The sequence below is a fragment of the Passer montanus genome, unplaced genomic scaffold (assembly GCF_014805655.1).
Source record: "Passer montanus isolate IOZ18808 unplaced genomic scaffold, ASM1480565v1 scaffold33, whole genome shotgun sequence".
Taxonomy (NCBI): domain Eukaryota; kingdom Metazoa; phylum Chordata; class Aves; order Passeriformes; family Passeridae; genus Passer; species Passer montanus.
The window spans coordinates 403,286-430,648 of record NW_024368041.1 but is presented as its reverse complement, the minus strand read 5'-3'; positions in this window follow the sequence as shown (position 1 = coordinate 430,648).

The window sequence follows — 27,363 nt, the reverse complement described above, 5'->3', positions numbered from 1 at the left end:
GATGACAAAATACCTCTTTGAAATCTTTAAAGTTGTTCACAAACAGCAAAGCTCTGTAAACACAATGGGAACCATGGCATAATGGCTGTTGCCATGAGAATCTATCCAGAAAGAAAATGCAAGCTCTTTAATGATACTGAAGAGTATTTCTAAATAACCATAGTACACTGTATTACTTTAATGACTTCCATATTCACATGGCTTTGGATCCAATATCTTGTGGTTATTAAAATCTGTTCTAACATTCTTCTCTTCAAACACAGGTTGCAAATGTGATTAAAAATATACTGTCTATATATTCTATGTAAGTTTAGATTGTTATCTGTATAACCTTTCCCTATGTATTTAATCCACTTTGACAGCTCTAGTCACAGGACTATGATTTGACTCTTACTGTATGCTTCACAGTTTTTTACTTCACATTGCACATTAACTGGAAAATTAGATTGATCCAATTGGCAATTCTAGGTACTCCAGGGCAAACTACAAGCCCACAAGGTTATTATTTTAAAATACATAATATATTGGAATGAAAACTGGCTGATCATCCAGACCAAAAAACGTGATAATCAGTGTCACAAAGGCTAGTTGGAGACAAGTCAGTAGCAATGTACTCCATGGGACAATACCACGTTCCATTCTGTTTTCATTTCATTGTAATCTTCATTAATGGTCAAGATGATGAGACAGAGTATGGCCTCCGCAGGTTTGCAGTTGACACTACGTGGGAAGTGTGGCTGGTATGTTAGAGGGTCCTGCTGTCATTCAAAGGGACCTTGACAGGCTGGAGAAATGGGCTGACAGCAATATCAGGAAGTTCAGCAGAGTCCTGCAACTGGGGAAGAACAATCCTGTGCACCAGAATATGCTGAGGGTTAACTGGCTAGAAAACTACTTGGAGAAAGAGCCCTGGGCATCCTGGTGGACCCAAGTCGATCATGAGTCAGCAATGTGCCCTTGCCACAGATAAGGTGTTAAGATCCAATTAGTGAGAGATGACTCCACAAAAATTAACTTGCAAACTGCACCATATGCCTAAGTCAATAATACAGAAACAATAAATGGGAGGTAGACGGCACAGAAAAGGATGGGGAGAGATTGAGAGATCAGGCAAAGATAGCCACCATGCACAGATCTGTGGTGTGCAGTTGATCCTTCTTCACCCTGGTCTTGGTAATGGCAGTCCCAAGGTAGTTCAAAACTTCACTGTTTATACAATTTTGCAAACAGAGGAATTAATGCTCATTGGATATAGAATTCCCTTATTCTATTGGCTAAATTATTCCCTTGCTTCTAATGCTAATTAGTCAAATTCTCAGTCCTTCTCTTCTTTTGACTGTTGGTTGTGAGGAGGTGGTTGCACTCTTCCCCTGCCAGAATTACCTTTTGCCCAGTCCAAGCTGATTTAAGCTCAATTTTGGAGCTGGTTTCCCTGTAGCCCATACATTCTGCCATTATCAGCAATACATTTTTGTTCCTCAGCTTTGTTTACTTCCCCCTAGGCCTGAGATAACATTTGGACAATAGAACCACCTTTATCTTATCTCAAGCTCCCATCACTGGTGGCTTAAGAGGGGGTGGGAGGGTTTTGGTGGTCACAGATACCATCTGTCTCATAACTGTGGATGATTTTCGTTTGGTCAGTGATATGTGTACAGCCAGCTGCTTCTTGGCACAGTTTGCCATTGTGCAGATTGAATTTTGTGTGGCTTCATTATCCAGGATGTGCTAACCAGATCTGGCCTCCCCACGCCTGGAGTTAGCACCAGCTTGCTGCTCCATTCTGCACTTATCTCATGGTAAAGTCCTTCTGTGGTAACTGTGTTTGAAAGAGGCAATCACAGAATTCACAGAAAAACTGGGTTGGAAGAGACCTTCAAGATCATAAAATCCAACTCATGCCTTAAACCCCTCAACTAAATCATGGCACTGAGTGCCACATCCAGTCTTTTTTTGAACACACCCAGCGATGGTGACTCCACCACCTCCCAGGGCAGGGACACCACACCTGGAGTCGAAATAACAAACAAAAATAACAAATCATGAACCTTGTCAGTTTACGTATAACTAATGATTCTTTTGATCCTGAGTTTACAATACACTGCCCGGATCAGAAAGTATTTTTTAAATATTTGCATATATATTTTGTTTTGCTGATCAAGACATTGAATACAGCTTCAAGAAAAAAAAAATTCTACTTGCACCCTTTGAAATCCTGTACATCAAAGGACAATGCAAAATTTATGACCTTTAAAACGCATCTGCATACATAACATGCAACTAATTTCTTAAGAAAGCATATGCTAATTTTCTTGTTTCTCTCATATCTGAAGATATTTCATAAAAAATCAGAGGTAGAAAATTTGTTGCAAGGCTGGTCTTTTTCTCTACCCTCAGTATTCACCTCTATTATTGTAGGTATTAACTGCCTTGTTACCCTAGTAGAATAAAAACAAATGTATGTCATCTTTTTTTACTTATGAAAGCATATGAAAAATACAAGTTATACTTAAAGATCAAATTCCTCCTCCTTTAGAAAAATTGGCATCATTAACTGATAGTGTTTCTGTTTATAGATCCATTTTGCTCTTGTTTAAAACTGATGTGTCAGGACTAAGAAAAAAGACAAATGTCCCAGGAGAAATGTCAGTGGCACTTTATTTCTGTAAAACTGTCCAGTAACACTTTTATTTATTTTATTATCTTTCTGTCTTAATTAGTTAAATTATATTTTTTAATTATTTTTAATTCTTTACCGTTCTGTAATTAAAAGCTTCTTTAACACTAATTTTGTAGTAAGATCTTTTCACAGTAAAATTCTTTGCAGAGTAAATAAAATTTGAGTTCTTCTCCATATATTTACTATTTTCATTAACAGGAGAAAAGGAAACCTGTAGCCATGATATTTTATGAAAAATCCTTTCTTAGGATTTTTCCTATCCTGAGGAGCTGAGAGCCTCAGGAAAGAAATGTAAACAATAACTATCTGCTGCTGTGGAATGCAACAGGTGCATCTTCCATTGGTCCATGCGGATTGTTTTCAATTGATGACCAATCACAGCCACCTGTGCCAAGGCTGTGAGCAGTCACAGGATTTTGTTGTGCAATCTATTCTATTCTATTCTATTCTATTCTATTCTATTCTATTCTATTCTATTCTATTCTATTCTATTCTTGTTCTTGGTAGCCTTCTGATCCTTCTTCTCTCTCTGTTCTTTTAGTATAGTTTTAATGTAGTATTTTAATATAATATATAACATAGTAGATCAGCCTTCTGAGAAAAATGGAGTCAAGCCTCTTGTCCCCACACTTGGATGGTCCGCCTCAACAAAAACCATGTGAAATTCCTTTTGTTTGATGCTCAAAAGCAGATACTGATCTTAACCAAGAAATGCCTCATTTCAAACATAAGCAATCATCAAGGAAAAAAAAAATTATAGCTGTTTTCCAGAAATGTATGCAGTGTTTATCCTCACCTATCCTTAGTAATTCTGTTTTTTTATTTTCACTGAGACAATATTCTTGATTTCCTTTACTCTTGGATATCCCAGCTCGTTATGTCCCCAGACATGGGTACTGCATTTTACTTTCCTCCTGTGGTGCTTTAAGAACCATTTATTTCATCACCCTTTGCCTTTTGCAGCTCCTGACTGCATTCTGTTCTTTTGTATACTGTTTCCTCACAGATGTTTTCTTAATATCTCAATTTTTTTAAGGCTTCTCATGTTCTCAACTGTCCTTTGTCTTCTGTAGTCTTCTTTGGCTTCCTTTTCTGCATTCTGTAACAGTAAAAAAGTTGCAGGTATGTTTAGTTTATCAGGGTCTTCCCTATTTGCTTTCTATGCATATTTATTTTATATTATTTTCTCTTTTTGCAGGACCACTGCAACAGCTTCTGCTGGTGTACATGTTGGTTAGGAGTATGCTGAAAGCAAAAGAATTTGGACAACATAAATAACCAAGTAAATGTACTTCATGCTGTCAGTGAAAGTTCTCCCATAGTTAGTTTATGGGATTTTTTTCCCATGGAAAACTGTGCCTCACAGTTGTAAGTATTAGTATATTTCTCACATGACAAAATTCATATTCATAGCCACCTGATTATATGACCAGCCAACTAGGGCCCCTCTTCCATCTCAAAATATAATAGTGGATACTTTTTCTAGAAAAGTTCAATTTCTTTTACTTCAACTAGAAGTTTAGTGTGGAATTTGATATTTAAATAAACAAAGGATGCAAAAAAAGGGTGTCATATCAACTGAAATATAAGCCAACACAACTAGTATATTATTCATGATAAAATGACTTGTGTGAAAAATTCTACCAATGCTACCATAAGGATATCAAATCAATGTACAGACTTAAACAATAATGTCTTTGAACTATGCATGCTGAGAATACATCTGAGGAAAAACAGTAACCTGAACAAATCAAGCTTGCTAAAATCATACTTCTTCTATTGATCTGGAATTAGGGAGAATCAGCAACTATATAGATCCATGTTAAATTCTGGAAAAATTAAAAAAACCCTGTACTGCTCTTTTATAGCCCAATTAATAAAATATTAGACTTTAATCCTGCCAGTTACTCAAAAAGAACTAGATAAAAATTGAAACAGCAATTCACTCAAAATGACATATGAGTAACAATTCTAAAAAGTAAAGAAATGCTTGAATATGTCACTGAAAACTAAGAAAAATTTACTCATATAATATTTTATGTGCTACTATAGTACAATAAGATTATTAAGTACCCAATCCTCTGTGTATCAAATGTGGAAAAAAATTCCAAGTTATATAAGAAATCACATAGACTGTAGGTTTTCAACAGAGTGAAGAATGAATATATTCGAAATATGAATACACTTTGAAGCATCATGACAGTGAAATATAAATGCATCTATTGAGATTATGAGTTAAGTTCTTTTGATGAACTAGCCTTGCATTTCACTTAAGAGGGAATAAGAAATAACAAAAAAAGAGCTAGAACTTCTATGTAATCACAATTCTTTGTGGTAGAAATGAAGAATGCCATTTCAAAGATCAAAGGGTGCAAAGAAACAAGCCCAAAAGACTACTGATGCGTGAAGGTTATAAAGATACCCTGCTACCCAGCTCAGGCAATCGAGGGAAACAATAGCAGAAATGTGATCTTGCAGCATATTTCAGACTGAAAAGGCCACATGTAAAATGCTGAACATCTCATTGTGGCATCTCTAAGCTGAGAATTATCATGACTAAATAATTGATCAGATGAATAATTGTTCATGTTCTCTTTGTAGTGAAAGAATCCATATGAAGTGACTGAATTGCATCAGAAGAGACTAGGAGAAACCCATCACAGACCTATTATAGTGTTGGTTAGACCATTTATGTATGAGCTTTAATATCTAATAAGTATATTACATCTAAAATTTTCAGAGTGGGTATTTCTTCAATGCATTTTAAGCATCTGATTAACAGGTTCTTATGTGAAGATAATTCCTGGATCTCTTGAATGATCAGCAAAAAGGAGGAGACAAACCAGAGTGGAATGAATCATTATATTGGAAGAAGGATAACACTGTTTTCAGGAAGATCTTAGACAACTAAATTCTAGTACAATTGACACAGAAGATATGACTGAGGCTTCTTTAGGGAGTTTTTATTACCACTTAGATGTTTGCCTCAGACTGCCTAAATTACTAGGCACACATGCTCCTTAGTGAAATTAGTCTTATAGCTTTAATTAACATACAGATCCTTCACAAAAAATTCAATACATTATAATATTCTAGGGGGTGTTCATCCAGCACTTCTACCTGTAGCAGACGGTGCTCTTGCTAAATTTCCAAGGGTGCTTCAGATGCATGATTCCAAGCACCCTTGTAGTAAATTGTGTTCAAAAGATATTTCTGTACTCTCTTAGAACCATTTTGATGCTGTCCTTTAGCCACTTTACACATATACTTCCAGTATATCTCAAGGCATGATGGCTATAAAATGTCCTTCAGAATGGCCAACTAAGGAGACACCTGAGCAGTCACACATGATAATGCCAGTTTAGAGTACTTTATTCTCTTCATTCTTACTTTGGAGATGCCAGAAGGGGGAAGTTGAGTTGAGCACCATGTATTTTTATAGAAACATTATACAAGGCTTAAAATTCTGCTTGTTAGTTAGTTAGAAATCTATGTGTGAACCAACATGCAAAAGTATGAAAGTTAATGGAACAGAAAATGGAGCTGCAAGACATTAATGCAGAAAATGCCTATATTTAACATTCTGTTCTCATCTGCTCCAGTACCACAGAATTTTACCTCTAACTTTGAATTACAAATCTCAAACGTAAAATTGCACAATATCAATTGAACTACAAAGGAACAACCCTTTAAATTTACATTTTCATTTCTAGGTAATTTTTCAGAACACATTCAGTCAATTGCTTTGTTTACATTTTTCATACTGTGAAAACAGTGATTAAAGCCACAGACAAAAGAAATATATTAAATTTCATTATGTTATGCCTCTTTTCAAAACTACAACATTATAGCATATAGGCTAAACTGAATGTGTGTCGAAAAGCATTTAGGATCTATTTTTCTTAATATTGCATTAGGACTTAACAAGGCAATATTGACTACCTCAACTGTATAAATCAATGCTGCCTGATTAAAAACCCACTTAGAACTACCACAAATAAATCCAGATACCATAAAAAAAATAAATTTAAACACTTTTAGAGGAGGGGATTATTCTTTCCTTTCTTTGGTTGTCTTTTAAAATTGATTAGTCTTCAGGGCAGAAAAATGTACAGAAATTTAAGGAGGTGCCGCAAGAAAAATTGTTATAAATGGAAAATTGGCAAGGAAAAATCTCAAAGAAAAATTGACAAAATAAAAAGTGAAGATTAATCCATTAGCGAGAGACACAGAAAAGTACACACTGAAGTGATAAGTGAAACTTTGTATCAAATGTGATCAACTCCCAGTTATAAAACTTGGGGGGTTTAATGGACTTTTCGCGTTTCCAAAAGTCTTTCCTGGATTCTTTTTCTAAATGGTTCTTTAAATTGTAACTATAAAATTATATGTTTCTGAGGACTTTACTGAAAAGGTATGATCATTGCCCATTTTCAAACTGCAGGAGTGTTTCCAGTGACTAAGAGACTACAGAACAAAACATAAAAACTTATTTTGTAAAGAGAATATTAAATATTTCACCTCTTAGTTTTTTATACATATTTTGCTTACAGTATAAATGATAGCACTCATATTCTGAAGTAAATGAAATATTACCTTAAGAAATTTTATATTTTTTGGCTTTTTTATACCACAGCAAGCGGGAAATGAGAGAAAATGATAGTTCTGTCCCATGGAGGTAGTCCCTGGTGCAGACAGAAAACAGGATAAAATCAGTCATCACTACAGCAATTTTCTCATTTAAATAAGATCAGTCAAAAAGCAGCAGGCTGTAATTCAGGCAAGATCTTTGTCATTGTAACTTGAATTTCTCTATATTTACGTTGTAGGTGTTTAAATTTAAGCCTGTTTCATTAGTGACTTCTTTCATATGCCAGCTCTAATGAGAAGTTTTAGTGCTTAATTACTTAAATTCTGTAGTGAGGAACAACATAAATGAGTCGAAGCTGGCCAAAAGGGCATTCCAAGACTCTCAGGAAGGGTATCTTCAGCACCTAGACAGTATATTGTGTTTCAGCAAAAAGAGTGTGACCAGAAAATCAAAAAGGGTTATTTATTCCATTCATACACCACTTGCAAAACAGCTGAAGAATCAGTACCATTTTGGGCCACCTTGTATAAGGCAGGTGTTGACAATCTGAAGAAAGTCCTGTGAAGAACTTCCAAGGTGATAAGGGGGTCTGGAACACATAGTGCCATAAAGGCACTGATTCAACCATGAAATTAAACCTGCCTTAAGCAAGAGGTCAGACCCGATGAGTTTTGGAGGTCTCTTTCAGGAGAAATTTTATCGTGATCCTATTATATGCAGAATGAAAATCAGATTTCAGATCATTGCAGGCCCTCCAGAGAAAATATATAGTACTTTGGAGCGAATACATGCAGGTGAACCCACTCAATAACCTGTCTGTAGGATAATTCTCCATTATTACAGGCAAGCATTACCAGTTTAGGAAGACTGCAAGTACTGCATTTTGTGTAATTCATACCTGTGAAATACTTGTACAAATCATTTAGACATACTGAAGGAGACTCAGTTCTCCTGTGTTCCCAGCATTGACAAGTGTTCACATATTTCTCATCTGACTTTCGTTGTGGCTCTTATTTCCTCTTTGTCATTCATTTTCTTATCCAGATTAGTCATGCTGGCAATTTTGACAGTCTGACTGCACCCAGTCCAAGTTGAACAAGTGAAGCTTATCAGAAGTTACTCATTTTTTTGTGCCTCTGATCACAGAACTTGAACTTTTGTCCCTTTATCTTTTATCAAAACAAACTTTCAAATCCTTTGAAGAACAGCAGCCTCAAGAGTGCTGGTATCAGCCTTCCTCAATCACACATGGCTACAACTATTTTCTCACTGCTCCTTTGTGCAGTGTGGGAAAGCACTGCTTGAATGAGACAAATAGAAAAATGTTACAATACCCCTTTACAGCAAGGCCATAAAAAAGGAAGAGTCTACTGAGACTCATGCACTTGAAAGGATGTCCTTGAATGATTTAAGAATGGTCTGACATTAGGGATACAGCACAATTGAGATGAATTGAAGTTAGTTATTTAATGGAAGCTGTATCAGAACTATGAATAGACTTTTTGGCTGAAATCTTGTCTCATTTGGAGTCTTCTTGCTGTTTAAAATTGCATATAAGGCATAACATTTTCTTCTGTATAGTGTTTCATCTCAGAATGTGTTGTCAGGCAGCATCTGTACTTCCAAGGTGAGGGTGAACTGCTGAGGACTGTTCACTATTTTCACAGTGCCCAGCATCTTAAAGAATTGGCCAATGCCCTCCTGGAAATGTTCTTTATTTTGATGAAGGGAAAAAATTATAATCATGCATGCAAAAGAGAAAGTTGAACCAATCATGTCTGCTAATATGTAGTGCACAAAAAAATCAAAGCAGAAGAATATTATGGGCATCTAAAATAGTGAATATCACTCAAAGATCTGCAGATGACACAGACTGTAAAGGTACTGAGGGAAAAAAATAACAACACTGATTGGCAATCTATGACATGCCAAGTGAACAGCAGGAGTGTGGGAAACAGTGCATGCTTTTTAGAGAGAATTTGCTATGCAGAGGTAGACCTTCCAGCTGAGCAGGAATGGAAGCATGAATCTGAGAGATTGATGCAGAGAGCATTACTGAGGGTTGCTATCAAGTCTGAAAAATAATGGTACAAAGAAAGTAAGGAAAAGGACATTTATACACAATCTCAGAGGCCTGAGGACAATAAAATAATTGTTTAAAGTGTATCACAAGATATTTTCCTAGTTTGGCACTGTATTTATCTGTTAAATCAGTCTTTTTGTCGACTGAGCTATAGTGGATATAATACTAACAGATATGAAATTAAATTGTAAAACAATTGTAAATTGTTCATGGATGAGGTCTGTAAGTACTGTTCATAATAAGTTACTCATAACAGGATGAAAAGTAATGAAGTATTTTGTGCAATTATTTAAGAGAAATAAATGAGTTTTAATTAAGATTAAAACATATTCTCTTACTCCTCATCTTAATAAAATACCTTGTGCTTTTCATGTATTGCTTATTTTTAAAATTCTCACTTTGTGTGTTGATATGCAGGTTTTCATGGACAAAAAATTAAAGTCATAAATATTTATAGTCTTTATTTGATCATACACTCATGATTAAATTTAATGCATCAACATGCATAAACCATTAGCATACATGTTTCCACAGATAAGTTAAAGAAAAATTTCACTACTGATATGTGAGTATGCTGAAGATTTTCAGAACACATAAAGGAACAAGAAGAAAAATGAAACTTTTTCTTCTGGTTTGTGCTATACTGAGATAAGCATACTTCGGTTTAATTTTTTTAAACACTTATTAATCCAATTTCACCAGAGTGTCGTGAAGACATATCAACACCAGGGACTATTTGAATCCAATTTTGTTATTACAAAAATTTAAAGTATATCCTAAAAGGATAGATAAAGTACATTTTTCTCTGTTTCAGTAGCAGAAATGCAAGCACCGCAAGCAGAAAGATCACTATAGAATACTTCACTAGTGAGAAGTGTACACAGGTTTTTCAGGGTCAATAAATATATTCACTACAAGTTATTGTCCCTTTATTCCTGTCACAGAATGCTATGAGTCCAGGTCTTGTCTGATTTTGAAAGATATCATGAACTGATTTTATCGCTACTTTTCAGGAAAAATTTATTTCCTAGGTACTGTTAGACTCAATAGTAGTAGAATTTAACTTGTTGATTACATTAGCAGACATTTGTATACCTCCAGTAAAATCTTGAAAACCTATCTTATCAGTTACAGCTATTTAGGGTTATCTGGTTTTGTTTGGTTGGATTTTTGTTTCCTGACAATGCATTTAAATATTGATAGCTTTTGGTTTAGTCAGAGCTATGAATAGATTATAGATAAATCATTTTAGAAGCCTACTATTAGATTTTTATTTTAACAAAATGTTAATGTAAAACATCTGTGAGTTTATATCAAAAAATTAGTAGCTATTCAAACATGACTGACATTTGGTGATCTAACTAGCTACACAGTCAAAAAAGTAATATAACAAAGAAACAACAACAACAACAACAATCACAATTTTTACATTTGTGAGACAAACACATGTCCATTTACTGTCAATATTTCAAAGCTGGAAAAAGCTGAGATGTGACATTTCTTATAAGAGATTTCCAGTCTAAACTTTAATACAATCAAGGTCATCCTATGATTGAATATATAAGGGAAAATCCTATAACAGAAAGGTAATTCTATGTTCACTATAACCTTATCCATTGAAGGCATTGATGTAGTAATTTCTGCAATGAATTTGACCATTCCCACAATAAATTTAACCACTGCTCAATGTCCAGATGGAGATCAATGATGAATTGTGTTCCTTAGGGGTCCATATTAGGACCAGTACTCTTTAATGTTTTCATCAATGACATAGCCAGCGGGATTGCATGCCCTCAACAAGTTTGCAGATCTCATGCATAGCAGAGCTGCTGACATGCCAGAGGGACAGGATGTCATCTAGAAGGGACTTGGAAAAGCTTGAGAAGTGGGCCCATGTAAAACTCATGAAGTTCTGCAAGGCCAAGTTCAATGTGCTGCACCTGGATCAGGGCAACCCCCAGCGTCAATCCAGGCTGGGGGATGAGCAGATCAAAAGCAGCCCTGCTGAGAAGGACTTGGTGATGCTGGTGGATGAAAAGCTGGTCATAACCAAGCGATGTGTGCTTGCAGGCAGAAGGCCAACTTTTTCCTGGGCTGCATCCAAAGCAAGGTGGCCAGCAGGTTGAGGGAAGTGATTTTACCCCCCTACACCATCTGGAATACTGAGATCCCACATCCCACTGGATGTAGCTGATACTACATCCAGGCATCCAAAGCAAGGTGGCCAGCAGGTTGAGGGAAGTGATTTTACCCCCCTACACCATCTGGAATACTGAGATCCCACATGGAATACTACATCCAACTCTGGAATCATTGGTACAGGAAAGATATGGATCCTTTGGGGTAGGTCCAGAGGACAACCAAAAAAATTATCATAGGGCTAGAATACCTCTTCAGTGTGAAAAGGCTGAGAGAGTTCGGGTTGTTCAGCCCAGAGAAGAAAAGGTTCCAGGAAGATATTATTGAAGGTTTTTAGTACTTAAAGGGGACTTACTAGCAAGATAGAGGCAGATCTTTTAGTAGTGACTGAAAAACAGGTAATGGTTTTTGAAAAAGAGGGTATGTTTAGACTCCGTTTTTTTTTTTTATGAGAAGAGCGGTAAAACACTGGAACAAGTTGCCCAAGGAAGTGCCACCACTGCAAAGATTCAAGGTCAGGTTGGACAGGTCCCTGAGCAACTGGATCTAGATGAAGCTGTCCCTGGTCATGGCAGGGGGATTGGAAGAGGTCACCTTTAAAAGTCCCTTTCAACCTGAATCATTCTGTAATTCTATTATTTGGGTTCAAAAGAATTAGGCTGCTATAACTAGTTCTAAGGCAAATGGCATATGGGGGCAACCAATAATTCCAGAAGAATATATATCTCCAGATACGCAATCAATTCAAGAGAAACAATAAACTCTCTGCTTGCCCGGTGCAGGGCAATGAAGTCATGTTAACACTGTAACTTCTGCAATAGTCAAGGGGTGATGTTAATTAGACTCAAAAAAGAAAGCTATGATTTCTTCACTGAGCACAGTCATTCCTGTACATTTTCAGGGTAATTTTCCTTGTGGCACTCTTTACAACACCTTCTATTCTAGTTCTTATCTTCTCTTTATCCTCATCTGCAAGGTCACTGAAGTAGCAGATTATTTTGTACATCTCCAGCTCTATTCAATAAATAATAAAAGTCAGAAAATGGACTTTCTTTTATATACGTTTGCTGAAGTCCATAAAATACTAAGCTTTATTACAGGAAGATGTGGACGTTTTTAAGATTAGAGAGAGAGAGAAAAAAAAAAAGGTATCTGCAGTTTGTCACAGAAACTCATATGTAATAAGAACTGAATACAAAATGAAGTTAGTGAAATCTATACACTGCCTATTGTCATTCCTTATAATATAACGTACTCCTCAATTGTCTTATTGTTTTCAGGAAGGAGGAGGAATGGCTTAAATTTTTGATAATTCACAGAATGACTAGGTTGGAAGAGATCTTAAAGATCATTAAGTTCACCCCATGCCCTAACACCTCAACTGAACCATAGCACTGAGTGCCACATCCAGTCTTTTTTTGAACACATCCAGAGATGGTGACTCCACCACCTCCCAGGGCAGACCATTCCAGAACTTTATCACCCTTTCTGTAAAAAACTTTTTCCTAATATCCAACCTCAATTTCCCTTGACACAACTTAAGACTTTGTTCTCTGTCAGTTTCTACCTGTTGAAAGAGACCAACCCCCACCTGACTACAGCCACCTTTCAGGGAGTTGTAGACAATGATAAGGTCACCTCTGAGTCTCCTTTTCTCCAGGCTAAACAACCCTAGCTCCCTCAGTCAAAATGCACCACAGAAACTTACAATGATAGATGTCTAGTTTGGACATGACAAAATGGCATATAAGATAGCAACACTGTTGCCTTAAGATATCATACAAAGACAGTAGTGGGGTTTTTATTTTCACATTTTTTCATTGTTTTTAGTGTAATGATAGGCTGAAAAGTCTGGAAAAAAGTCACTGTTAACTTTAAGCAAGTGCAGCCATTTACTAATAATAAAACCATGAACTATATTCAGTAGTCTACTTCCGTATTCTTATATCCCCGAAAACTCCCAGGCAGAACTGCTTTGTGTGTCTGCTGGCTTTGTGACCAGAGGTCAAGTCTGAAAGCTGAACCTGAAGGATTTCAAAGAAATCTTCTCCAGGGAACTTAACACCTTAATATTTAGGTCTCTTTCATGAATTAGCATTTAAATGTGGGTCAATAGTTCACATCTGAGTCATGCATGTGCACCATAGAGAAAGGGTTCACTGCCCCCAGTCATGCTGTTCTGCTTGTGTCCTTCTTTGTCCATTTTAAGCAGTAATGCATACTACAACTCTCCTTGCTGCCTCAAGTATCACAGATTCTTATATAAAAAAAAAGCATTAGAATGTTTACACCTGTTAACATCTTAAGTACATGGTTACCTAATCTCTGAGAAACTTCTGAGTAGATTAATCCCACACAAGGAGTTTAAGTGGTATGTCAGTTCTAAAAGAATAGTACCCTTTTATGACCAATGATTACTGATCATTGTAGGGACATTATAGGGATACCACCTTGGGTCCTGGGTAAAGTCAGATAAATGATAGAAATGAAAACAGAGAATAGGCATTAAATGCATGTCAAACATATTTATGTATCTATTTTCAAATGGAATGTAGATTAGAAAACCAGTGAAGATACAGCAAGATGCAGAGTATGTCAGTCAAAAGTGCAATCCTCCATTTTTGCCAAAAGAATTCCCCACTTTGTACTTGTCTTGGCAAAATGAAGTACAGATTTTGAAGAACAGTTAAATATACCCTAGAATAAAGTGCATAAAATTAATTGTTAATTCTCTGCCTATCTGTAAATAATGTTGTTTCAATACTCATATATGTGTTCTACAATCTATTTTCCCAACATGTACCACAAACACTTTATAAGAGTCAATTAATACACCTATTGTCTTCCACTAGGACCAGTTTGGAATGTCCTACTAGGACCAAGTAGAAACCCCACTGCAAATTTAGGAAAGGTCATCCCAGCATCAGGAGAACTTAAGATTTATACTGACACTTTAAGGACATTAAAAGTAAACAAAGATACAATAATAAAGATGCTTAAGGCAGCAGAGGAGAGCACTGCAAAGCCGAGGATTAGGTTGATATATCTTGCACCTAAACAATTGTTTCATCCATTATTTCACCCAAAGAATAGGGTTTTTAAAGCCTCCAAATTTTAGACTGCATTTTTATTATTTCTAAAGAAGGAAAAAGATTTTGTGATAAATACTCAGTTGCAAGATCGTGATAAGCAATAACAATCTCTGGTATTTACCAGAGTTTTAAATACATTTTGTTCTAAAAAGTTATTCAAAACAAACAGGACACAGAAGCCATTTAGTGCATTTTCCTTCTTATATAATCACCATGCCTGCAAATTTGTTTTACATTTAAATTATTTCAAATTAGAGTTAAAATGAAAAGTAATTGCCATTTGATTAATATTAAATTAATGGCCTGAGGGAATTCACCTTTGTTTAGACTATGGTATTATTAAGAGAAAAACAATTTTCAAAGAATGCTTGACTTACGAGGCATAGAAAATATGAAAATATCTCATGTAATTAGATGATCAAAGACAAAATAATATTAAATCGAACTGCAAAGCCAAGTGGGATATGTAGTGATATCAGTCCAGTGACATAAACTCACTGTTGCTAAAAGATTTGCTTTCAGCCAGAAATATGCTAAGAAAATTAATTAGAGAAAAACCATTACTGAAGACATAGTACCACTGATTGTCATTACCCGTCACCTAAAAAAGGACTCACATAATTTTATAAATTTTGTTTAATGTGGAAACATGGATTAATGTTTGCATAACAGTGGTAAATTTCACCAATTGCTGTCAGCATCCTTTAAAAAAACTGGAAATGTAGTAAGTTATGAAAATCACTGTCTAAATTAAGCTAATTTGCAAAGACAAAATATTCAGGTTTTCCACCCTGGTTTGTTTCTTTTCAATGTGAGTGCTGCTTAAATATTATTCTCATTTGGGTGTGCTTTTTGTTTGTTTAATTTGTCTTTGTTGACACAGTTGCAATTACTTTATAATAATTCCATCTCTGATGTCTCTTTTGCTGTCTTAGAGCAAGATTTTATAACTATTCAAAGTAACAAAGGGAATAAAATTTATTTCCTATTTCTTCAGAAATCTGGAAACTTGGCCCCTGTTGACAGACAAAAGAGTGTGGAAAGTCACCACTAAGAGTTAATGAGTTTGCAGCACACTCAACCTGCTTTAGTATAATAAGCTAAACTGTGACTGGTAACAGTGCACCCACATGATCTGTATGAAAGCTCGTCACAGCAATGGTCTCTGTACTGGAATAAAAACAAAGTTACTAAAGGCATGATTCCCAAGGAATAATTAGATCATAAATGCCACCATAGTTTTTCCAGAGCATGCAGCACGGCATAGTAAGAACAGTATACAGGTTTTCTTATAGATTTTTTTTCCATGTATATACCTCATTCTACTTTTTGAACAAAAGAGTCATTATTATCTCTCAGACACTGTATTCTGGGCTACCATGTCAAACACTGTCAGTACATATCCAAGCTTTTTTGCACTCTCTCCAAGAAAGTACTACTATATAATCCTAGACAAATTATAAATAATCTAGTTAATTCCCTGTAAGTTTTGTAGTCCCAGCTCCTAGTCAAAACAGGACTAACTGGAAAATTTGATGAAATTGTTAAAGATCTTGTTCAGCTGAATTTTGAAAACCTCCAAGGATGGAAAATCTGAAAATGCTTTCAGCAACCAGTTTTGTGGTTTAACAACTCTTATTGTGAAATTCTAGTTACATTAATTCCAAGAGCTTGTATTTATTGCCTCTGGTAATTTCCCTGTGAGCCCCTAAGATCAACCAGTCACTATCTTCTCCAAGTACCCTCCTGTCCTCCTTAAGTCATGGAAGACTGCAGTTGGATCTATCAGGATGTAGGAAGTGGAAGCAGGATGCAAGGGCAGCACTAGTGGAGGCACAGACAGTCGTGTCACAGGCAAGGCAAGCAGAACATAACTGTTGATAGTAACCAGGTTCAACAAGAGTACAGGTAGCCAAACAAGTCCCTCTTGAAAAAGCAGACCTGAAGCTAACTCAGGAAGCTGAGTTCATGAGTCAAGGTTGGGATGGATCTGGAAATAATTAGCCAGGATTAGAAACCATACAGAAATTGGCAGAAAAGGCCATCATGATGAAACAAGTCTGGAAGTCAAATCTGTGAGTTAAAATTAGTGACTGAATGAAGAATCTCTAAAGTTGATAGGACAAACCTTGGGCCAGAACCATACATAAAACCTCAGGTTAGAAACATGAAGCTTTCACGTGTAGAAAGGCAGAAGACGAGAAGACGCTGATGAAGCTTCTTAGCAGAGGTATTTAAGATTCTTAGCAGAGGTGTTCTGATCCTTCTTACAGACTTTCCTTGAAGACCTCTAAGGACATCTGAAGCTTCTCAAACCTTCACAACTGTCCGTGAAAACTGCTTTCCTGAGCTCCTTACTGGTAAGGTATAAACAGCATTTCACACCACTACATGAATTTATCAGCTTGGAATTCCACTCACTAGTGCATTCCTACACTTTTTGATCATTACACAATGAAAACAGTTTGAGAGAATGCTTTTGGGGTTTTTTTTCCCATGAGGATGTGATGCAAACACAATTTAAAAAAGGACTGATTTTACTTTGAGTTATTCTTCTGGTTGTATGTACAGATATAGCTATTGCGTCCAAGTGCACTCATGAGTTGATGATTTCCATGTCTGTTTCCTTCTTTCTTCCAAGGAGACTACTATTGAGTGTGAGGCATGAACCTACCTCATGTATTCTCATCCCAGTGTAACTACAGAGTTTAGTACTATAATTGGTATGCAAATATTTGTGAGAACACATTGAAGTACATGTTGTCTCCACAAGGTGAAATTTGACCATTGAAAAAGCAGATGCTGAATATCTGAATGGTAATTTTGGTTTTCATAATTTACCCCTCTCCACACAGCTGAAGGTTCCAGTGTCACATCTGCTCATCTACTACCACTTATGGCAGGGAGCATGCCTGAATGTTTTGATTTAGTCCTGTTGGTTGTTTAAAACAAAAAGCCAAACAACATCCACTTGTAACAACTTCCATTTTTAAGAGTTTTTCTTTAAAGGACAGAAAAGCTGTTTATTAATGCTTTCCTAAGTAAAAAAAAAAAAATCTAGAGAAAACTCTTGTCTAGCTTTTTAAAGCTGCTGCAATATTAGAAATCATAAAAAAAGCAATACAGTACCAAGTTATTTAAAAAGAAATCTGGTTTTTTACACATTTTTTTTTTTTAATGCTGCCTATTACCGTATTCTCCAATTTAGGTCTAGAAAGTTTTTGGTTTGTTTTTTTTTTTTTTTTTAATACAAAGGAAGATTCTTGTAATATGGGACTGGTAATGAACTCAGGATATGCTCTTTTTCCTACTCTTAGACACCTGCTCAGTGGCCCTTAATTGATATTTTAAATACATACTTACATAAACAGATAAGCAATCTGTATTAAGATATGTACTAAGAAACGACATCAACTGCTTTTTGATCTATTTTGTAAATGTAGATACAGTCATTGAAATGGACCATCTCAACCTAAATCAATTTAGAAAGTATTAGTAGAATTTTCTGTGGATGGAAAATGAGGCAAAAGTTTGGCATCATCTGTTTTCCTCCTATAGTAGCAGATCTTTCTCCTCCTGTTTGATGATTATCACAAGAGTGAACCAGATGTTTGAATGCTAAATGGAATGTATGCCCATATATGTGTTATTAAACTTACATAACAGGAAAAAGGAGGTGATCTGTGATTAAAAACCCAGATAAATGTATTTTTAAGACACTTTCTTAAAGTATTACATAAGTAGAATTCAGACCACAAAACTATATACCGGTGCATGCATTGTACATAATCATACATGTTTTTGCATCTTATATATATATGTATTTTTTAACATTTATATAGGTGCAATAAATTTCTTTGTTAATTAATAGCAAGTATTAATACTGACTCTTTTCAAGGAGGCATTTGTCAACAATATTCGTCAACAATATTGCTTCCAAAAAAAAGCTTGTAGCCAGGATGCAGTGGTATTTCCAGCATTATAACAGAGCTTTGTTATGGTGTGAATCACCAGTTTATGAGAAATTAATTTTAAACTAATAATCAGCTCTACAATCTTCCTCTATGTATTAAGAATAACTTTTGCCACTAGTGGAATAGAGTTACTTTCCATATTATTCCTGTGGTACACACAGGCCATAACAATTAGTGACTCAGCTGGCAGAAGTTGAGGTTTCTCCCCATAATCAGATATATAGTAAAAGTATAACTTTTACTATATATCTGATTATGTTCCAATACATTTAATCTAAAACCTTTCATCTATGATGTACAAGTGCTAGCATGCCTAATCTACAGGAGGCTTTTAAGGCACACACATACACAATTATATGGCCTACATGTAATTAAGGGTATCTAACAAATTGATTAGGCAAACTTTAGAATTCTAAGTAAACACTGTCTTAAAAAAGGGATTTTTACAATGTCCTACTTACTGTCTGTATTGTCTGGGAACATGTGAGGTTTTCATTCTTATCATAGCCAAAAGGAGTGTTTCCATAGATATATATAATGGCTAATTCAGTAAGCAAAAAACAGATTTAACCTGCGTGCCATTTCCACCTCTTTCTCTCAACTCTTTACATAAGAAAGTTGCTTAAGACAGGCTTCTGAAGCCCATTCAGGGAGCTCTAAAACAGGAGTCTCTTCATAGTTCATTTCTGAACTCTGGATGTTGCATTAAGAGGAGGTATTCTTATGGTTTTCTTGTAGGTAGTAAGTGCTCTTTCCTTTCACCACATACACATATTGTCAGTATATGTCAGACTGACATGAGCATCTTTCCTTATGAAAGCAGATGCTTACACGCATGCACAAGCATACAAGTCAATACAGAAACTTTAGTCATTCAGGAAAAAACTTGACATTTTACATTTAAGCAAGATCACCAGAGTCTTCTAAAGAAACGAAAAAAATCAGTGGAATGAACACATATATATAATGTTTCCTTCTTCTTTCATATTATAAAAAGTAAACTGTTGAGTAAATACGTTAACGAAACAGGTAAGGCTCCTCTTCCCCTAATGTCTCAAAAATTAGCCAGTAGCAATTTACACTTTTAAAATATGCATGCATGGAAGAAGAGAATATTATTTCTACTTTGTTTTTAGATTTCAGTGAGTTCTGAGTCAGAGATTCTTTTCAGCCATGCTAATGGCCTCTGCACTACATTTTACAGTAAATTTCTTCAATTAGTCCTTAATTAATTAGAAAACATACATTAGAGCTGACAAGCATGAAAAAGTTCTGCGAAAAACATTCCTTAATGAAACCATGTCCTTATAAGAAGCAATGGTCAGTTTTGCACTTGTCTAGGCACTGTCTTAAAAATTCAAAGATATTAAAAAATCGTTGATGTTCCTAATCTTTATATGTAAATTTTTGCTCAGATACTTTAAGACACATTCAACCACATAATAAGTATAATGCTCAGATAATAACTAAATGTTAAATTCTAATTCTCTAACATTTATAGTCTATTGGAAATGCTCACATAAGCAAAACAAATGTTGATTCCCTCATTCAAAACTAAGCTTTATTTTTTTTCCTATTGTGTGGGAAATAAAAAATTATCTTGATATTCTATTTCAATATATAATTTTGCATCATCAAAAAGGTAATAAAAAGGATGCAAAAAGAAAGGTCAGTATTTTAGATTAGGGTTTTTCAGTCTAATATTTTCAGATATATTCTGGTAAGAATAAAACCAAACAGTGGAGAGCAACAATGAAATTGCCACAGACACATTAGAAATGTTGTTTGCCAAATCCATTTGCAACTGAATAATTTTTCTTCTCAAATCACAATGCACAAAATATATATTATTGATTTGACTGATTAATATTTTAAAAGACTGTGGAAGTTTTTCTGAAAAGTAGATCCAAATAAGAGGTAAGGAAATTTTTAGCTTAATTCTCAAAGACATTTGTTGTGCTAGAGAGAGCTAGGAGGGCAAAAACCATGGATCTAGTTTGGGAGAATGAGGAACAAACTACATTACAAAGCTGGCATCATGAGACAGAGAATTGGAGACATAATCAGACATGTAGGTAGTTAATCTTAAGATGAGGACAGAAACACTAAATGCAAAGAAAATCATCAAAGGAATAAAAAAGTGTTTTCATGTCAGAACAAAGTACTGAAGGCTGCCAATTTGTTCCCATTGCTTTATCAGATTAATTCTTTGCAATTCTTTTTGTCTCTTAAGTTTGAAAATACTGCTGTCTGATCAGTGAAGCCTTTTGCAGACAGCCAAGAACAATTTTTCTTCCTTCTAAATTTGCAGACAGATTTATACTTATTAATTATGTTGCCACATGGTAAATATTATTAATAACTCAATGCAGAGAGTGGTTTCAGATGTGAATGGCTTCTTAATTCTCTCTGCGTTGAACCGCTGCTGATAAACTGTTCATTTCCGTGACAAAAATTTCCTTGATATTTTTTTTCCTGTGAAATAAGCTCAGGTAGTTCAATGTGCAGTGACATTCCTGTGTCATTTCCTCAGAAGTCGTGAACTCCGTCTTCTTCCAAACCCACCTGTTACAACCTGTAACAGTTTGGCAAAATGAGAATGTTTTGCCTGTTAGAGAATCCATTAACTTAATCGCATACACTTCAACCTAAATAGATAGCATGTAGGAAGGCACAGCAGTTTAGTCTAACTTCTTTCTCCAGTCAGAAATACTACCAGGTCACCACACTAACTTCTGGTTTAACCCTGCAAGAAAAAATATATGCAGAAATTGGGAAAGACATGAAAGGAGTTTGCCAACCACCTAGATGAGTGCAAGAGGGAATTTCAGGCTGAGTCTTCTTTTTCTCTCAGTGTGAGAATTCCAAAATCTGAATGTGAACATGGGGAAATTTATTGATAAAAGTTTTCTAGAGCCTATCTTGTATTGTGCTAACTGTGTATGGTTAATTAACTGTTTATTTATACAAGAAACAAAGGAAAAATTATTCAAGCCAAAGACTATGGCTTTCTTGAAGAATAATAAAAGTAGTCTTTGTACAAGTTTTTGAAGAAAGATTCATATCTAGAAGCTTCATTAAAAAGAAGAGGTACAAAAAAATCAAACAATCTGAAATATTTGCAGAAAACTACCTGCTTATGAAAGACAGTTAATCAAAACTGATAAAGCCTGGATTTTTTTATAAGCTTACTATTTTAAGAAAATAAACAACAAACTAAACCAAACCAAAAAACAACCAAAAAAGTCCTCTCTGACATCTATGATGACTACATATCAAAATCCAAGCTATAATCTAATATCATGTTTTATACATAGGAATAAAAGTACTGCATTAAAACGAACCACATCTTAGCAAGATAATGGAAGAGAAATAACTAATGGTATTAAACTGTTACAACTTTATAAAAGAGACTGTGTTAAACAATACAAACAACTAAATGATCCATGGTATGCTAGCATGAAAACAAATTCAGAAGATCAGTTCTGTATGTAAGTAATACAGAACAATTGTTGACGTGAAACTGAGGGTAGCTTCTGTAAGTGTAACTGTATTCACTGATGAAAGTATGATTGGGTCTGTTTGGGTATCAGGGTAGAAGAATGTCTGTACTCTTCCCTAGTTTTTAGAAAAAGCCTGAAGTAGAACCAAAACAGGCACAAGAAGAAGCCTGTATGGAGTTAATGCTAATGTATGTTATGTAATCCATAATTTTAAAATCCAGTAAGTCATTCTTATCACAATAATTGATTCTTACAATCAAAAGTCTTCAAACACAGCAAAAGAAAATACGGTTCTTTATATGACTGAAGAATAAATTAAACTGTTTTGTTCCAAGGACACTAAAAAAATAGTTTTTCCCATTTTGAACATAATCGAACATCAGATCCGTCATACGATTTTTTTTTTCTCAATCTGTATTTTGTAGGGCATGTCAGACTATCTTGGTTAACTGCAGGATAATAACCTCTTCAGTATTGTTCCTGCTGTCAGATTGAGTGACTTGGCTAGAGGGTTGATGCTTTTAGCTTATGTAGTTGATGAGAACGCAAAAGTATTAGTATTGACTTTCCTCCAGAAGCAATCAAAATTGTCTACATTTATGTTCCAAATTTAAAGCCATCTCCACTAGACTGATATCAGTGTATATCAGTATGCAGTAATTGTTAACCAAACCTCCATTTTAAAGACTGTGTTTTAAAATGTCAAGATCTATGAGTCTTATTCACTTGGAACAACACTTCACTCCTAAAAGAGACCATGAACAAGATTTTCAGCACTGTTGAAGCATCAAGTCAATTGCAAGCTCCTGGCTTAGGAATTTCTATTTGTAAATGTAGTTCACGTCATCAGCTGGAATTTGGCATCGTTCAGGTGAGACTCTACAAATACATGTTAATCATGTTTGACAATGTCTTTTGGAATTAAAGTGCAACTTCTAGAGTCTGGATTTAGGCCCAGTTTTACAAGTTTTGGCCATTATATTTTCCCTTGTTCTTTAAAGAGTTATGATGAACACTTCCTTCTGTGTAAACACCTCTAAATTTTTTACAGTAAAAAGGAACCCAGTATTTGTCAGCATAATTATTACAATTCAAAGCACAAGAGCTCATTGGACTGAAAATGAATCAAAAAAGGGAAAAAGAATATTCAAAACAATCTTACATAAAGCAAATTGGATTTCTCAATTAACATTTTGCATTGTATCTAGGAGTAAAGGAGACACGACAAGGTAAAAATGTTCAGCTGGAGTAAAGAAAAAGCCAATATGACCTTGACTCATTTTTCAAAAAGTCTAATTTTAAGAAAAGTTGAATATTGATTTAAAGACTTTAACACCTCTAATTTTCCTTTAAGTTGTGTTAGCTGCAGGAAGGTTTTTTATGTGTGTCACTGAAACAATCACAATAAAATTGATTCAGTTATGAAAATATGGAATAATCACGCTGAAACATTTTGATATCAATCATTAGAATAACTAGAGTTTCTTGAGACATTGTAAAATTTATTGCTGAGATTTTTAATTTTCTTAAATATTCCTTTTTTGGAAATTCGATTTGTACTTTAATTCAAAATCTTTGAACATGCTTGTGGAGAAATTTCTTTAAAGAAGTAACAGAGAAGTCACTTCAAATTTATATTCATTCACTCTTGTTTTCTGGTGATGAAGTTGCTCAACATTTTATTGAAGGAAATACAGAGGACATATAAAATTATTATTCTTCCACACTGTACACATTAATGGATAAGATTTTGAGTCTGAAACATTAAGAAGACTGGTCCAACTTGTCACAAGTGCTTCTCTATAAGAAAGCTGACTACAGTAAAATACAGAACTGTATTATACTCCATGCCTCTAAGAAAAAAAAAGTAATTTTTTTTCCAGCTGTCTTTGCCGGTGATTTTTCACTGGATTGATGTTTACACTAGTAGTGATGTGATAATTTCTGTTTTTATTTTTTAAAAATACAATTGAAAAAGGAAAACAATTTTTTTTTTTTTTAATGAGCACCATTTATGGTCTTGGTTCTTCTCTTCCAGTTATTTCCCACTGAACTTGGACACCGGCAGAAGTTATCAGAGGCTGGAGACCATTCTTCCTACTGAATTTAGATGTGGTTATGCTGTTTCAGAATGTTTGAGAGTCTGAAACAGTGGGTGTGGGCTACATTGTGTAAGTTGGTCATCAGATATTCCATGAACATTTATTTTACAGATTAACAGATGCGACTTCAAGTTCTTTGTATTTCAAGAATGGTAGCTCTTAATCCTCCTCTATTTGTCAGCTGCTGTCAAGAGGAATCCATGCTAGCTGTTCCAAGTAAGAGGTAAAACCACCCCCACCTGCAGATCCTGCCATCACTGATGTGGTCTGATTTTGGTAAGGAATCACTTTGGTATGCCTGCTGCTAATCTAGCAGAGCCTACCTGCCAAGTCTGCACACTACAATGAAACATCACAATGCTAAATTAAATTTTTTTACAAATGACTGCAAAGGAATTTGTTATATCCTCTGGCTTTGTCTTTTTTTCAGCCTACATTAAGGAAGATGAATTTTATTCATCTAACCATGCCAGAACTGCATTTGGCATTTTGTGTTTTTACAGTTACTTAATCCCTCTTTAGGCAGTAAAATCTTCTGGTCCTTCCTTTGCGATTAGAACCTGTCCGTTGTCTGCTCCCACTGCAAACAACTGGAGTTTTTTCATTGACTAAAATAGTAGTTGTTTTATGCCCAAAAATAGATTAATTCTTGCAGAAGATTTTTAAGCACTTTAGTCCATCAGTCTGTCAGTCAACTTCATGTTTTTGGATTAAGTCTAAATTAACTTTTACATAATTATAAATATATCATTTTTAGCTGCTTAATTTTATTTCAAGATATAATGCTTTTTTTTCAAATTTATATATAAAATATTTCTCAAAAATGCAAGCTGTTCTGGTGAGGTAAACTCTTCAGTCAGGCAAATTTCATCTTGTCTATTTTTTTCCACTAATGGAAATGGTTCATACTAGGGGATGGTGATATCTCAGCAAGTATGTAAATCTCATAGTACCTTGACCTATTTGCAATATTGAAAAGTCTGAACAAAATTTGACTAAACATTTGTAGGAACTGACCTTCTCAGGTGCTACTTGTTTATTTTTATGATGGCAGCTGCAATTATTCCTGAGATACAGCCACCAGAATATTGCCATTTGCTCTGTGTACAAGAATCAGCCTTTCTGCACTGTAGCTCCCATCATAGTGTGCTAAGCACAATGCCAAAGTTTTACCCGAACCTGTATTTGCTTTCAGCTAGGGTTAAGAATACCCATTAACTGTGTCCTCATAAATGAATCCTACTTATTATTGCCGAAATATAGTGTGGCACAGTACAAGGAAAAGTCATACCGCATGAATATACAGATGGAGTAGCTAAAATGTAGAGAGAACATGTTCAGGATTCTAAATACGTATTTAAAATAAATTTTTCACTGGCTTGCTGTGATTTCAGTGTGACTGCTCTGAATATAAGACAAAGCAGAATTTAGCTGTTGAGTTTAGCCATCAGTCTCTTGATAACAGTACACAAAAGGCCTAATTAGGGTTTTCCAGGGAGGGTGATAGGGGAACTTGGTGAAAGAGTTGAATTTCACATTAATTCTTGTTTTTTACATTCCCTAAATTTAATACATTAGCTTGAAACCTGGTTCTGAAATCTTCTTCATATAATATATTTCCATTTTCTGTCATCTTTTACTGTATCTCTCTTCCAAAGATCATTATTTTAAGCATTTTTAACGTTTATGCTTGCAGCTTTGATTTTCTTGGCTGGTTTGAATATGTTGTAGTACAGAAGGTTATGAGAACAATGTATGGATAATGTACATACACACACATAGTTATTGCATAGCATTGATAACATTTGTGAAAGAAACAACAGTAAAAGCCAAACTTTTTCTCTGTTCTAAAGAAAAAAAAAGAAGCAAAACCTTCATTAACAAAACTGATATTAAAGTTCGTCTATTTTCTTTTATCTAGAACATAACTAATTCCATCTGTCCCCTTTCTTACTTCTCCCTGTTTACAATTTTAGTGTCCTTTTCAGAAATTTGCCATCCAACTATTGTATTTACTAAGCTAAATAAATACTAGAAGAATGCAGCAATACAACACTTTTGTGAACTCTCTAGGAACGGATGTGTGCAGCATCAATCAAATTGTCAATGCTCAATGATGCATTGGAAGTGTCCAAGAAGAACCTGCACATTTATAACACAGCCCTCTCTTGCACAGCTTTACCCACTAGCTGCTCAGACTGTTACCTTTGAAGAGCAGCTGACTGACTCTGGGTGGATTTTTGTCTTCAAGTCTGCAATAGATCTCATTGCAGTTCATCATGTTAGAGCTTAGATGAGGCTGAGCAAGCACAGATAGCCTTGTGCATCACTGCTAGATTTATAATTACATAACAGTTATTTGAAACTTGTACAAAACTTTTCCTTAAGATACTTGCTACTTTGTTTCTCAAAAGCTTTAAAATTTTATTTTAAAATATTTGAATTACTCTTCTGTGTTTGTTGCAGGAAGAAGCCAGTCTGAAAACACTGCTCAAACAAAGAAGACCTGGACTACATCTGTTCTGTATTTATATATGTATCAACCCTAATCGATTAGATTACTGCTGTAATTAGATTACTACACAGAGAAGCATGGATGGGTTTTGCTGTGCAGCTGTCGCCAGATTTACATTATTCTCAGTCATTTGGGACAGAAGCTAAAGGAAAATAGTCACAAATGTAGCAATAACAATTTAGCATTATATAATGGGAAAGTAAGAGAGATCAGCTTGAAAATACCAAACTTATAAGTAAATTGGCAGTTAATGCCTACAACCTGCTTTAAAGCAAAACAAAGCAAAACAAAATATTACGAAAAAAACCAGAAACAAAACCAAACCAAACCTAAACAGAGAACAACCAACCAAATGTTCCAACCCCCAAACTGAGACTGTGGTCCTGTGTGGGGAAACATATTCATCTGATATGTGACACGGTACTGTAGTCTAAACCCAAAATGAAATCCCTACACATAAAAGCCCAGACCATCAAGGATGGGGAAACAGCAAGTAATTTAAATTATTCTGCTTGATCCCTGGGACTCATAACAAAGGAACAGGAGAGGCTTGGCACTTATTTGACATGAATATGAAATGTGTGAGTAAAATATCGTGATGAGACTCACAAAAATTAACAGAGACAAGCACAAAGGTCTGCACATACCAAGGAATAACCCAATGCACAAGCACATGCTGGAGCC